The following is a 12858-nucleotide window of genomic DNA, read 5'->3' as shown; positions in this document are numbered from 1 at the left end:
GGTTATGGTTAGGGTGAGGGTTTGGGGTTAGGTTTAGGTGTGCTGCCCCGTGCTCGCGGTTATGTTTAGGGTTTGGAGTTAGGTTTAGGTGTGCTGCCCCGTGCTCGCGGTTATGGTTAGGGTGAGGGTTTGGGGTTAGGTTTAGGTGTGCTGCCCCGTGCTCGCGGTTATGATTAGGGTGAGGGTTTGGGGTTAGGTTTAGGTGTGCTGCCCCGTGCTCGCGGTTATGGTCAGGGTGAGGGTTTGGGGTTAGGTTTAGGTGTGCTGCCCCGTGCTCGCGGTTATGGCTAGGGTGAGGGTTTGGGGTTAGGTTTAGGTGTGCTGCCCCGTGCTCGCGGTTATGGTTAGGGTGAGGGTTTGGGGTTAGGTTTAGGTGTGCTGCCCCGTGCTCCCGGTTATGGTTAGGGTGAGGGTTTGGGGTTAGGTTTAGGTGTGCTGCCCCGTGCTCGCGGTTATGGTTAGGGTGAGGGTTTGGGGTTAGGTTTAGGTGTGCTGCCCCGTGCGCGGTTATGGTTAGGGTGAGGGTTTGGGGTTAGGTTTAGGTGTGCTGCCCCGTGCTCGCGGTTATGATTAGGGTGAGGGTTTGGGGTTAGGTTTAGGTGTACTGCCCCGTGCTCGCGGTTATGGTTAGGGTGAGGGTTTGGGGTTAGGTTTAGGTGTGCTGCCCCGTGCTCGCGGTTATGGTTAGGGTGAGGGTTTGGGGTAGGTATAGTCGATGGGACCAATGCATCGGACCTATGCCCCGTCGGACAAAAGGCATATGCACTCAGAATCCTCAGTATTAAAGGAAAACCATCTCAAATGTGTCATTAAGACGCAATTGGGTGTACTGTACACTGTACAGTATACATCCGTTATGATATGACAAAATAAACCCCTTTGACATGGTTTTGTGACTTTTGCATTTTGTGGAGAAATTTTAAATGCACTATATGAGACTTGTTGAAGTTGCTTTCAACAGTGTGACAGCATGAAACTGTGATGGATTTCACTCAACGTCTCTGTCTTTGTCCCTTTTCTCTCATATCAGACGTGCTCTCTCTCTCTCTCTCTCTCCCTCTATCACATCACATGATGTCTATTTATACTGTATTTGCCATTCTCTCTTGCTCTCTCATTCTTGTGCCTTTCTTCTGCCACACTCTCTCTCTCTCTCTCCCTCTCTCTCTCTCCCTCTCTCTCTCTCTCTCTCTCTCTCTCTCTCTCTCTCTCTCTCTCTCTCTCTCTCTCTATATATATTGTTCACTCTCTCCCGCACCTCCGGGCAGTGCCATCTGGTGTTGCCATCCCTCCACCAGGCACACGCACGCACACACGCATGCACGCACACACGCACACACACACACACACACACACACACACACACACACACACACACACACACACACACACACACACACACACACACACACACACACACACACACGCACGCACACAGTCCCACTATATCTCTCCAAAATGTTAATATGAGAGGGGGAGAGGTGGTGGAGTTAGCTGTTTTAGCAGACAGTTTGAGTGTCCAATGGAGTTAAGAGGTTTTGTCCAAAGCACATTTCAATACTTTTCAATGGGACGGACGTCAACAGATGTAAAGGGTGGTCAATAGCACTGATTTATATTAAAAAATATATATATATATCAAAAACCTCAAAAATGGACTTAGGTGGTTTCCTCCCAACAGCAACGATACGCAGTGTACACACTCATTCACACCCACACACACACACACACACACACACACACACACACACACACACACACACACACACACACACACACACACACACACACACACGCATTTTGTTTTACTATATTTACCAATCAAAACAATCCATTGCCATCATATTATTGTAATAATAGCACTTACAGAATCATCCCTATACTTATGTTTTGTCACATTCTTTTTTGTCATCTCCCCCCCTGCCCCCCCCCCCCCCCTCTCTCTCTCTCTCTCTCTCTCTCTCTCTCTCTCTCTCCCTCTCTCTCTCCCTCCCCCCATCTATCTCTCTCTGTGCGATATCAGATGAATCCTTTACTTACACATTTCTTTAGCTTGTTCTTTCTTCTGTGTTTTTCCTCTTTCTTCTGAACCATGAGTGACATCAGATATGTCACGGCGACCTGCATGTTGTTCCCTTCTCTGTTCCCACTGCGGGGTTTAGTTGACTTTTCACTTCCATCTCGTTCCATTTAACCATTGACTCAGTCTTTAATCACTGAAGCATGTGCGTCTATCACATTACCACTAAACCATTAGTAAAAAAAAAAAAAAGGGAAGAAATTGCCTAATCACTGTGCTGTAGCTCAGACAGAGATCATTGTGTGTGTGTGTGTGTGTGTGTGTGTGTGTGTGTGTGTGTGTGTGTGTGTGTGTGTGTGTGTGTGTGTGTGTGTGTGTGTGTGTGTGTGTGTGTGTGTGTGTGTGTGTGTGTGTGTGCGCGCGTTTGTGTGTGTTTGCACACGCAAACACGTGGGAATCTTTCTTTTCGGTCACTTTGGCTGTGGCCTCGGAAACCCAGACGTTTTTAGTTGTTTGAGTATGTATGCTTATTTTATTGTCTTAATAAAAAACATTTGATAACAAAAAAGAGTATGTATGCTTATAGGTATATGCAGTATATGTGTGCATGTACGCAGGCAAGCACGCATGCGTGTCTGTGTGCGTGTGTGTTGAGTTGTTTGAGTTTTCTCATGTGAGATTGCAAAACATTACTTGTGTATTACTACCTACAGTATTGCCCCTAAGGCTCAGAGCTGCTGTTCAGTTCCTTTCAATAATGCAGACCCGCGGCTTTCTGTGTTTATGTGTGCGATGCATATTATTACAGGCTGGCTAATCCCAGCGAAAAGGTTGAATGAAAGTTATGACCTTTTCTCAGCAGAGTTAAGGTAAAGGGCTTTGCATCCTATTTCGATTGCATGAAACCAAAGGCACACATACACTGACACGAAAACGCGTCATCAGAGCGGAGGGAGGGGCGTCAGCTGCGACTCCGCGGCTCTGCCCACCCCCCAGGGGGTGAGTTGTGATTTTCTCTCGTTCACTGCAATGCAATTTGCGGCATTTCCAAAACAATATTGCGCAAGAGTATCGATTATCAAACGTATTTTGCAATGCCATACGTTGAAAGATCTGTTGCCCGTGGACAAGGCACGTTATACCTCCGCAAGTTAGATATTATCGGCATAGATGTTTGTCCGTATGTGATTAAGGATTGGAAAAAGTTGCATTGGCAGCCATAGACAATTCTGCCCTGCAGGGTAAATGTCCCGGATGTGACGTTTTTGGGCGTTCCTGTCTTGTTTCGTGTCAGTGTATAGTTGTCGGCTCCTACTCAACATTTCCTGTTTACGTTTTCACAGTTTTAACCATTGTTTTAAAATAATATGTTAACCCTGGCCTAAACCTTGGCCTGCAGGGTTAACATAAAATAAATAAATTGCCTGATTTGTTTATTAAAATAGCTACATAATATCTACAAGCTCACAACACATTCCAACGCAAAGGGTTGTAGGTCGGCTATCTTCGCTGTTTGTCCCATGACAAAGTATAAGGGGCAAAAATGGCGAACCCCGTATGAACCAGACAATATAACAAGGCAGCCTGGTTTGCACTGAGTTGTGTGTGTGTGTGTGTGTGTGTGTGTGTGTGTGTGTGTGTGTGTGTGTGTGTGTGTGTGTGTGTGTGTGTGTGTGTGTGTGTGTGTGTGTGTGTGTGTGTGTGTGTGTGTGTGTGTGTGTGTGTGTGTGTGTGTGTGTGTGTGTGTGTGTGTGTGTGTGTGGACAACATTATGGTGACATAAACCAGGCCGTTTATGAAACACAAACCATGTGACGTTCATGCCCCAAAGAGCACAATGGCTGCTTTAAGTAGGCTATACACATACCTCCGCAGCATGTCTATGTCCTGGCTGGCACCGTTACAAAATAATTATACAGAATGTAAAGAAAAGATAGGCTCTCTCTCTCTCTCTCTCTCTCTCTCGCCATCAAGGGCCATTTCTTCTGGCGGGAATGCAATGTGCAAACACAAATCCGAACAGACACGTCAAAATAGTGTAAAAATTAAACGCGGACAGTATGGGATGAACTTGGCTGTAAGAGTGGAAGACTGTGTGTGTGTGTGTGTGTGTGTGTGTGTGTGTGTGTGTGTGTGTGTGTGTGTGTGTGTTGGGGGGTGCAGGTAATAAACATAACAGTACTTTGTGTTATTTATACCATAAAAGAGTATAGGTTATCTATAGAGGGTATATATGTGTGTGACATCCTCATCAAACCAGGAAGTTATGCAGGAACGCCTACTGAGTGGCTAAAAAGTACTTTCTGGCCTTGACAGCCCATATACATCCAAACAGAAAAGTCATATCTGATTGCATTAAACGACATTAAACAATGTTAAACCCACTTTTCCTGTCACTTTGCCACTCGATTTGCCATTCACTTTATGCACGCGCATACCCTCTATAATAGCCTACTGTCCAAAAGTTGTGACTCATTCATTGCGCCCTACACAGAATACACACCACTGTAGAGTGTTACCATGGTGTATCCGTCTTTTCATCCACGCACCTCCTGAAGGCATCATCTGGCATCCCAGGGGAAGGCAATTGCCTCCACTGCAGTGTTCGCATTTAAACTCAAACGCAGTGCTTTTAAGCATATTTCTTCTCCAGCCCTGAATGTTTTGACAGATTCATCTGATTATAGATAAGTGCTATAATGGGCGTTGAATCATCGGAGTTCACCTAAATCCACACCCATCCTTCTACTGTACATTGTGACTCACATGTTATAGACACGTGTTGTCTGTGAAGACGTTTGCCTAGATAACTCTTTTTTTGCCACGTCAGCCTGAAAACTCAAATTCTTCTCGTCGCACCTGCTGTGCCAGGATCAATTCCTTGTTTATGTAAATATGAAAATGTGTTTTTGTTTTTTTTATTCAGGCCACTATGTACTCGAGTCAAGACACTATATGTATACAGCATGTACCTGAGGTTAGTCTTGTTAGTTATACCCAGTGAAGACATTGCTAAGTGTAGATTGTTTTTAATATATCCAAACCACTATACTTAAGCTTTGAAGTCAGTTGATGGCTTGCAGAGCTGCTGTCTTGGCATGGCCTAGTATTTTCCATTCCTTTCATGATTCAAGCGCATAAGCCGTGAATTGTTAATGAGTGCACGTTTTCCGCTGAAATTAAGTGAAAAATGGTGATTGTTTAATGCTTTCATTCGTTGTACTTAATTCACATTTTTAGATGACCAGATTTCCCTCCTTTTGTAAGTGTTGACGCTGTGTGACACAGAACAAAATGTCTTGTTATACCCTTAGGTCTTGTTTACCACCATTATGTCATGAGCGAGAGGAACATTTTGAGACTATATTAGATAGGAACTTCAGCATTTCACGGTTTCAGTTTTAAACAAATCCCTCAGAGTCGGCAGCATATTGAGGTTGCCAGGTCTGATTGTACGCCTGTCTTCTAATCTATAACATATGCTATTAATCACTGTGTTTCTGTCTTGGCTTGTAGAGTGAGGCCATCCTCTTCTTGGTAATCAAAACATTTTTGTAATTGAAGTTTTCTAGGAAATTTCTTAGAATTTAGAATTGTTTTGAACCAACCGTTTCAGCACACTGTGCGGTTGCACTCTAACCAAAGTTGTTGTCGTGCATTCAGCGACACTGCGGTTTTTGTTTTTGTAATACAGTAACAAGCTGAGCTAAAACCTTTCCTGGGGCTGAATTTGTTTTCTCATCTCATTGTTTTCTCTCTCCCCTACACATATTTACTGAGAGCATCTCATTGCTCCATCCTGGCATGTTGGTTGAACCTTTGTCTGTTTAAGCTCTGCCAAGATTCCAAGCTATCCTCAAGAGATTCCAAAGAATTGCACCTTTGATGAAATTTGGAATGCAATCTTATCCTCCAGCCTCTTCCCACTGCAGGCAATGACTCCTATCATTTGTGTATGGCCAGATTCACTAGACAACTTTCAGTAAGTGGGTTAGGGATGTGATACCATGTTGTATAATGATGAACAATATGGAAAGAAGCACTTCTCTTTCTGTGTCTCTTCAGTATAGTTAAGAGTGTTAATTTAGCCCAGAGTGTAAACAATTATATAAAAGGGTTTTTATTTGTGTCTTGTGTTGCTTTGACACAAACCAGTTGTGTAAAAGTGTTCCTCAAATATATATTTGACTTGACATGACTTGACTCCCCTGGTAGCATTCACCTTGTATAGTCTGCTTGCACGACATGTTGCACAACCACTGCCTCTCCCCCTCTCTTGTGCTTCTCTCAGCCCATCTCTGTCTTTCTCTTTCCATCGTTTTTCAGTCTTGGTCTATAGCGCTCTCTTTCCCTCCATCTGTCCCTTTTGTCCGTCCGTCCGTCCGTCCGTCCGTCCGTCCGTCTGTCTGTCGTCTCTGGGGTTCACGGTATATCTGTCCGTTTCTCCCATCTTCTGTTGGTCGTCTGTGTACCAGCTAAATTATAGGTCTCTATCAACACTGTTATCGACTTTTTCAATAATATTATGAACAGAGGTAATAATTTGTTAAGACTCTCTCTGTCTGTCTGTCTGCCCCCCCTCTCTCTCTCTCTCTCTCTGTCTCGTGCTCTCTCTCTTTCTCTCTCTCTCTCTCTCTCTCTCTCTCTGTGTCTGTTGGTTGGAGGACATTCCACACACGGTTCTAGAACTCTTGTAAAAACAAGCAAACGGCCGGCTGGCCTGAACTATAATGTTCCGGAAACCACCACAGCTGATCTTATCTATTTCACTGCGGCTCACTGGTTTTGCTTCACGTCTTGGCTGCCGTGTGTGCAACCTGGATGGCTTTGGAGAAATGTGTGTGTATATGTGAAGGATAGCATAACAGGGTGTTGCTGGAAAAGAACAAATGCGTTCATTCAGCGATACTAACCCTTGGTAAATAAAAGTTGAAGATAAATGGTGTGTGTGTGCGTGCGTGCGTGCGTGCGTGCGTGCGTGTTGCTCAGTCAGTGCATGTGTGTTGTTCTGCCGAGGGTGTGTATCATCTGTTTTTGTGTCCCTCTGTGTGAATGGGAATCTGTCTTGTTCGGTCAGTTTGTATGTGTTTGCCTCATTTAGGTCAGCAATTGAGTATAACAGTCCAAAAATGTATTCTGACCCCTCCACAAAAAGCCCTAGTTGTTCTGACTCCTTATCCATCATTTATTACATTATGGATAATTAGTGTGGACTTAAACCGAACATTATTCGGTACTCCGTTGGTATAAGCAAGTCTTTTTTCACAGTGATAATAGAAGTGCATGTTTATCTACAGTATAGCTTTACTTAGCTCAATATTAGCCAGAATGGAGAGTAGGATACTGCATGCATATGTATGTGTCTGTGCATGTGTATGGTTATTTGTCGCAAATAAAACTTTGTAGCAAAAGTGAGTCGCGAGCATAGAGTATTAAAAGGATAGAGACTGAACTGGCGCGAAGCTCCGCCCCCTCCGCTATTCATGTCAGTGAATAGCGTCAGTGACACCAATTTTTTGTGTCCAAATGCGGAAGTGCAGCTGGGCTTTAACATTGGGCGCTCGGTTGCACGGGGTTTCCTCGTCAAGAATCCACGGGTCCGCCTGCAGTCCTTCCTCTTACCACTAGGGCCCAGCGCTTCAACATTGGAGTGCTATAGCTGGCCCCTTGGGTCGCGAGCCCCGTTTTGTTTTCATAATGGCAATATAAAGCATTAGATGAGTCAACGCCATCAAAAGCTCATTTCATCAAGAATCTTCTGAGAAAAGGACACAAGAAACGAATCGGGGAAACCATGTGGCCGTGTAAGCCCCATGCATGTCGGTAAATTTGGGTTATTTGCCTGTTGGTTCACAGTGCCTGGCACAGTGCTCCATCTGGCATCTGTGGCCTGTTGACAATTAAAAATAAAAGAGAGAGAGAAAATGAAATGGCTCTGAAACAGCCCCGCGGACACAAGAAACAAAACAATGGACAGAAGGAATGTCCAAAAACAACTCCCCGAACAAAAACGCATGTGTTTCCAACTCAATGTCATAGTATCACGTCCGCTATATTCTCGGACCTATCCGGTGATGGACAGTCATGACGTGAAGTTACTTGACTCACTGCATTTCTAGGAAGTGTTGAAGTGCATCATGAATTGACCACTTAGGCCCTATTTCAATATACTGACAATAGCGGGTCTACAAGTTCACATAAGCGCTGTATAATTGCAATACGGCAATGTAATTGATATTAAATATACTGTACATGTACTTTTTAATTTGTACTTTTGAATGCTTAAGTATATTAAAACGTAATTGTATTTTTTGAGGTAGTGGAAGGAGGACTCATTATGCTGTTAAACGTTATGGCATGCTGCGCATACCTAAAGCCTTTATTTACAGGGTGCTGGCAAAACGAGTTTCGATGTAAATGCTTCTTTGTATAAGGTCTCAAGTACGGTCGGGGTTGACTACTGTGTCCACCACTGGACTTAGATGACAGGAGACATGAGCGGAGATTCACTTTTGAATGTTGAATTAAACACAGATGGGAGAGGATTGATTGATTGATTGATTGATTGATTGATTGATTGATTGATTGATTGATTGATTGAATACCTAACAGTTTGCAAATAGTGCACTCACCGCAGCGGTACGATTATACAATGATGCTGAAAGGTTAACACAAAAAGTCCTGAGTGCTTGTTAATTGTCTCCATTGTGGTCCTTGCGCGGGATAGAACAGAGAGCATTGGAGAGAACAGAACAGAAGCTGTGTGTGAATATCTGACCAGAGACGGGAATACTCACAAAGAATCCCTGATGATAGAGACGTATTAAGGGGTAGAAGAAAAGGGATATGGGAAATGGGTGACGGTGCCAAACCTCCCCGGAGGGACGTATGAAGGGGAAGACATTAAGGATGCACCGAGTGCATCAAAGTCATGTTCCTGCTCGGGGCTTGCATAGACTTGCTCACAGGCAACAGTCTGTTTAACGATAGGATTCTGAGCGTGCATGGGTGCTTGAGGAATAATGGATGTGTATAGGCGGGCTGCAGGGTCATCGGTGTGGCCTGTAAGCATGCTTTCTCTTGGGAGATAGGAGACACTGTCACGCTGGTGATCGGGAGTGCACGTGAATTTGACAGCGATGGAAAGTCTAAAGATGGCGAAAGATGCATGGCATTGAGAAAGTGAAAAGGAGTAGAGAGAGAGCAGAAAGAAAGAAAGAAAGAAAGAAAACGTTATGCCTAATTTCTTAGGGCTCTTTTGTTAAGTAAGCCTGACTTATACTTGAGTTTGTAGAATGTAGATATATACTATTAAAGGACCACTTTACCAATTCTCAACTTGGTCCTCACTCCTCACTAATGTTCATGATAAAATGCCACAATTTTCTCCCCTGCACATTATGACCATTGTACAGTACATTGTATGGCGACTGTGGCTCAGGAGGTAGAGCAGGTCGTCCAATAATCCATGGGTCGGCGGTTCGAATCCCGGCTCCTCCTGTCTACATGTTGAAGTGCCCTTGGCCAAGACACTGAACACCAAATTGCTCCCGATGTGCTGGTTGGTGCCTTGCATGGCTTCCGGCCGCAATCGGTGTATGAATGTGTCAATGTAATGCACTATGTAAAGTGCCTTGGATAAAGGCGCTATATAAATGCACCATTTACCATGTATCTAATACTATGTGTGTGTGTGTGTGTGTGTGTGTGTGTGTGTGTGTGTGCGCGCGCGCGTGTGCGTGTCCTCTAGTTATTTTCTGGTGAAACGCCCTTGGCTACTGTGCAGTAGCTAATTAACGTTGATTGGACAGTAAACTCTGGGGTTTGGAATGTACACACACTTACAAAATAGACAGTTTCATCTTGGTTGCTTGCAATGTTGAAAATGTAGGATTTTGAAGTTATGTTATTTTTGCACTATTTTGCGTACTAATGCACATATGCACTCTCAGATACGTTTACTAACAAACACGCACGTGAGCACGCATGCATGCACAATTCAAACATGCTTGTACAGTACATACAGTATGCACTCATAAACCAATGCAGACAGACACTGGAGGTGAAAGGGCAGGTTGTTAAATTTTCCCATGGTTCCAAAGTAGAGTTTCTTTGCTCATCAGCGAGAGGATGTGGAAACAATTTGGTTGCACAACAGGTTGGTAAACACACATTATCCTAGCTCATAAATGTAGGTCCCTTTACATTTTCTCCCCCGTATTCTCTTTGCCTCTTTCGAGAGTTTTTGGCTCGGTCAGCTGGGCCAGCCCAGCAGAGGCCAGAGGCCCTGGTTGTCCCACTTGTCCCAGGTTCGATTCCAGGCCAGGCCAGCAATGTGTCGATGTCTGTCCCTTACCTAGACTCATCATTGCTCTCCGAGCGCCGTAGAGTGGCTGCTCACTGCTCCTAGTTTTTATAGAATGGGTAAAGAGTAAGACCCTGATGAAGACCTGTTAGGTCGAAACATGTTGGCAGTTGCCTTTTAATTCTACTTTGTGTGCCCGGATCCTTCTCTTTTTCTCTTTTTTATCATATAAATAACATTGCTTCGACTTTAGATGGTTGTCCATCACACTTCTATGCATATGACACCATTCGTTATTGCATTGCTGGTTCTGTCCAGCTTGCAATAGACAACTCGCAGCATTCATTTAATATACTTCAAGATGCCCTTGGAGAGCTGAAAGCTTGTTCTAAATGCTGGAAAAACTAAATTCATGCTGTTCTCCAGGGGAATTGATTTGAATAACTTTTATATTACTACCTCGAATGGATCTAACATAGAAAGGGTTGCTGGCTGAATACAAGGACCTTGGAATATGGCTTGATGACAAATGTACATTTAAGTACCATATAGACAATCTTGTCTGTAAACTAAGGCAAAGAATTGGCGGAACAGAGCTATACTGTAGTTTCCCAACTCCATGTAGGAACAGGGAAGCAGTCTTTCTTTCTGTGTTGGACTATATGGAGATGTCATCTATGGAAAAGCTGCTCCTTCTGTCCTCAAGCCCTTGGATCCAGTTTTGCGATGTATATCTGGTGAACTCATCACTGCATCCTATATGACAGAGTGGGTTGGCTCTCCTTGGCCGACAGGCGAAATAAACATTGGTGTCTGTTTATTTTTAAAGCAATTGATGGAACTTTACCGTTAATAAACGTATATTAAAGCTCTGCTTGATTGGAACCCTGCAAGCTATAGGACACGCTCCAGTCATTGGCTCACACTAAAGGTCCCAAATGTAAACCTCAGAGGTGGGGGAAACAGCCTTTTGTTTTAATGCCCCCCAACCACGTGGAATGACCTACGTACAGCTTAAATGAAAGATCTGTTCTCCCATTACATACGGTCAATTTAAATATTTGATTGCAGACTTACCACCAAGTGTCTGCAACTGTTTTAAACATAGCCTGCGTGCTACGTCACGCGATGAGGAAATGTCACTGTTCTGTTTTTTTTTTATTGCTTTGAAATGTTGTATTACATGAGTATCTCGACGACACCGCAAATGAGGATGACCTCAATGTCTTTCGAGAATAAATAAAGGTTTGAATGAACTTACTGGGTTTCTCCTGTCGTGTTAGGTGCTAACGTTAGTGTCCACAGTGTAGCGTGCACAGGGTGGAAACTATCCAGTGTGCGCCTGACTTCCTCAGAACAATAGGACACGTCTGCCAGTGTCACAGGAGCTTCATGACGAGGTGTGGCGTGTACTATGTATAGGACCGTGCTTGGGTTACTAGTGTGTCCTGGTGAAAGAGTTGCACAGCTGCAGGACTGTCATAGAATGCTTGGAGAGTGATTATTACTATTATGTACTGTACTTGTACTGTACATATACAAGAGACGTACAGTACCGCCATGATGGAGGAATTTAATGTAGCCTAATGTATGTGTGGCAGTGCTCACACCTTCCCTCATGCATCCTCCTGCATGATACTGAAAGAAAGACCCGGGTTTACTGGTGGTGTGTACAGGGTCAACTGACTGCAGGTCTGACATGGCTCGGTTTTCGGTGTAAAGGTTTTTCGGTGTGAAAGGGTCAACTGACCCAGGTCTGACATGGCTCGGTTTGGGTGAAATGGGGAACTTAAGGCTCATTCATATAGTCTGGATTTTCGGTGGTGAGGTGACCACCGAACTACAACATGACGTCACTACCCCAGCCCTTCTCTCTACTTTAACTTAAAATGAAATCAAATATTTATACAAATATATTTATTTCAATCTGTGAGAAAGTTCACAAGTCAAATCAGTAGAAAGTCACTTTTGGGTTCTTTCTCCCTAAAAGATAGCAATTTGGGACAATCTTAACTCAGCAGTGCACATAAAGGGAACTTGTAGATCCTGGGTCTTGAGTGAATGGTGATGACTGTACTTTTACAAAGGGCTATAGAGTTGTGTGAATAGTTCAGACGCAGGTCAAAACCATGTGCCCCCCCCCCCCCCCCCCCCCCCCCAAATAAAAAGGTTTCCCACCCCTGAATATGAAGTAACAACAAAATGGCACCACTTCTATTAGAACAAAACTGAATCCGGTCAAGATATGGCATCATGCATCAAACCCTGTCTTCAGATCAGATGACATTCCCAGCAGGATTTTCCATTCCCAAAACGACATGCTCACGCCGCGTGAGCAATGTCGTGAGTCATGCGGTCGACTTCCGCAAATGAAATGCCTTCCTTTCCTTGTGGAGAATTCCATCTCTGTTGACATGCAAATCCACTGAGATGCCTATATGACGAGGACTGCAGGACAGATCCACTGAGATGACTATGACGAGGACAGGACAGATCCACTGAGATGACTATGGGTCGATTCATACTCCTATTT

The 12858-nt window shown here is 44.1% G+C and overlaps 1 protein-coding gene across 1 annotated transcript in view; it reads left to right on the top strand.

The window, feature by feature from the left end:
- Positions 1–12858, top strand: part of LOC308322131 (uncharacterized protein) — a gene marked incomplete at its 3' end in the record, with an annotated part of 567861 nt that overhangs the window by 363773 nt on the left and 191230 nt on the right. The window lies entirely within an intron of this gene.

This window comes from Protomyctophum bolini, assembly GCF_963924005.1.
Source record: "Protomyctophum bolini genome assembly, chromosome: 10".
NCBI lineage: Eukaryota > Metazoa > Chordata > Actinopteri > Myctophiformes > Myctophidae > Protomyctophum > Protomyctophum bolini.
Note: the sequence above shows the minus strand (reverse complement) of the source record. Positions and strands in the feature narration are given on the sequence as shown.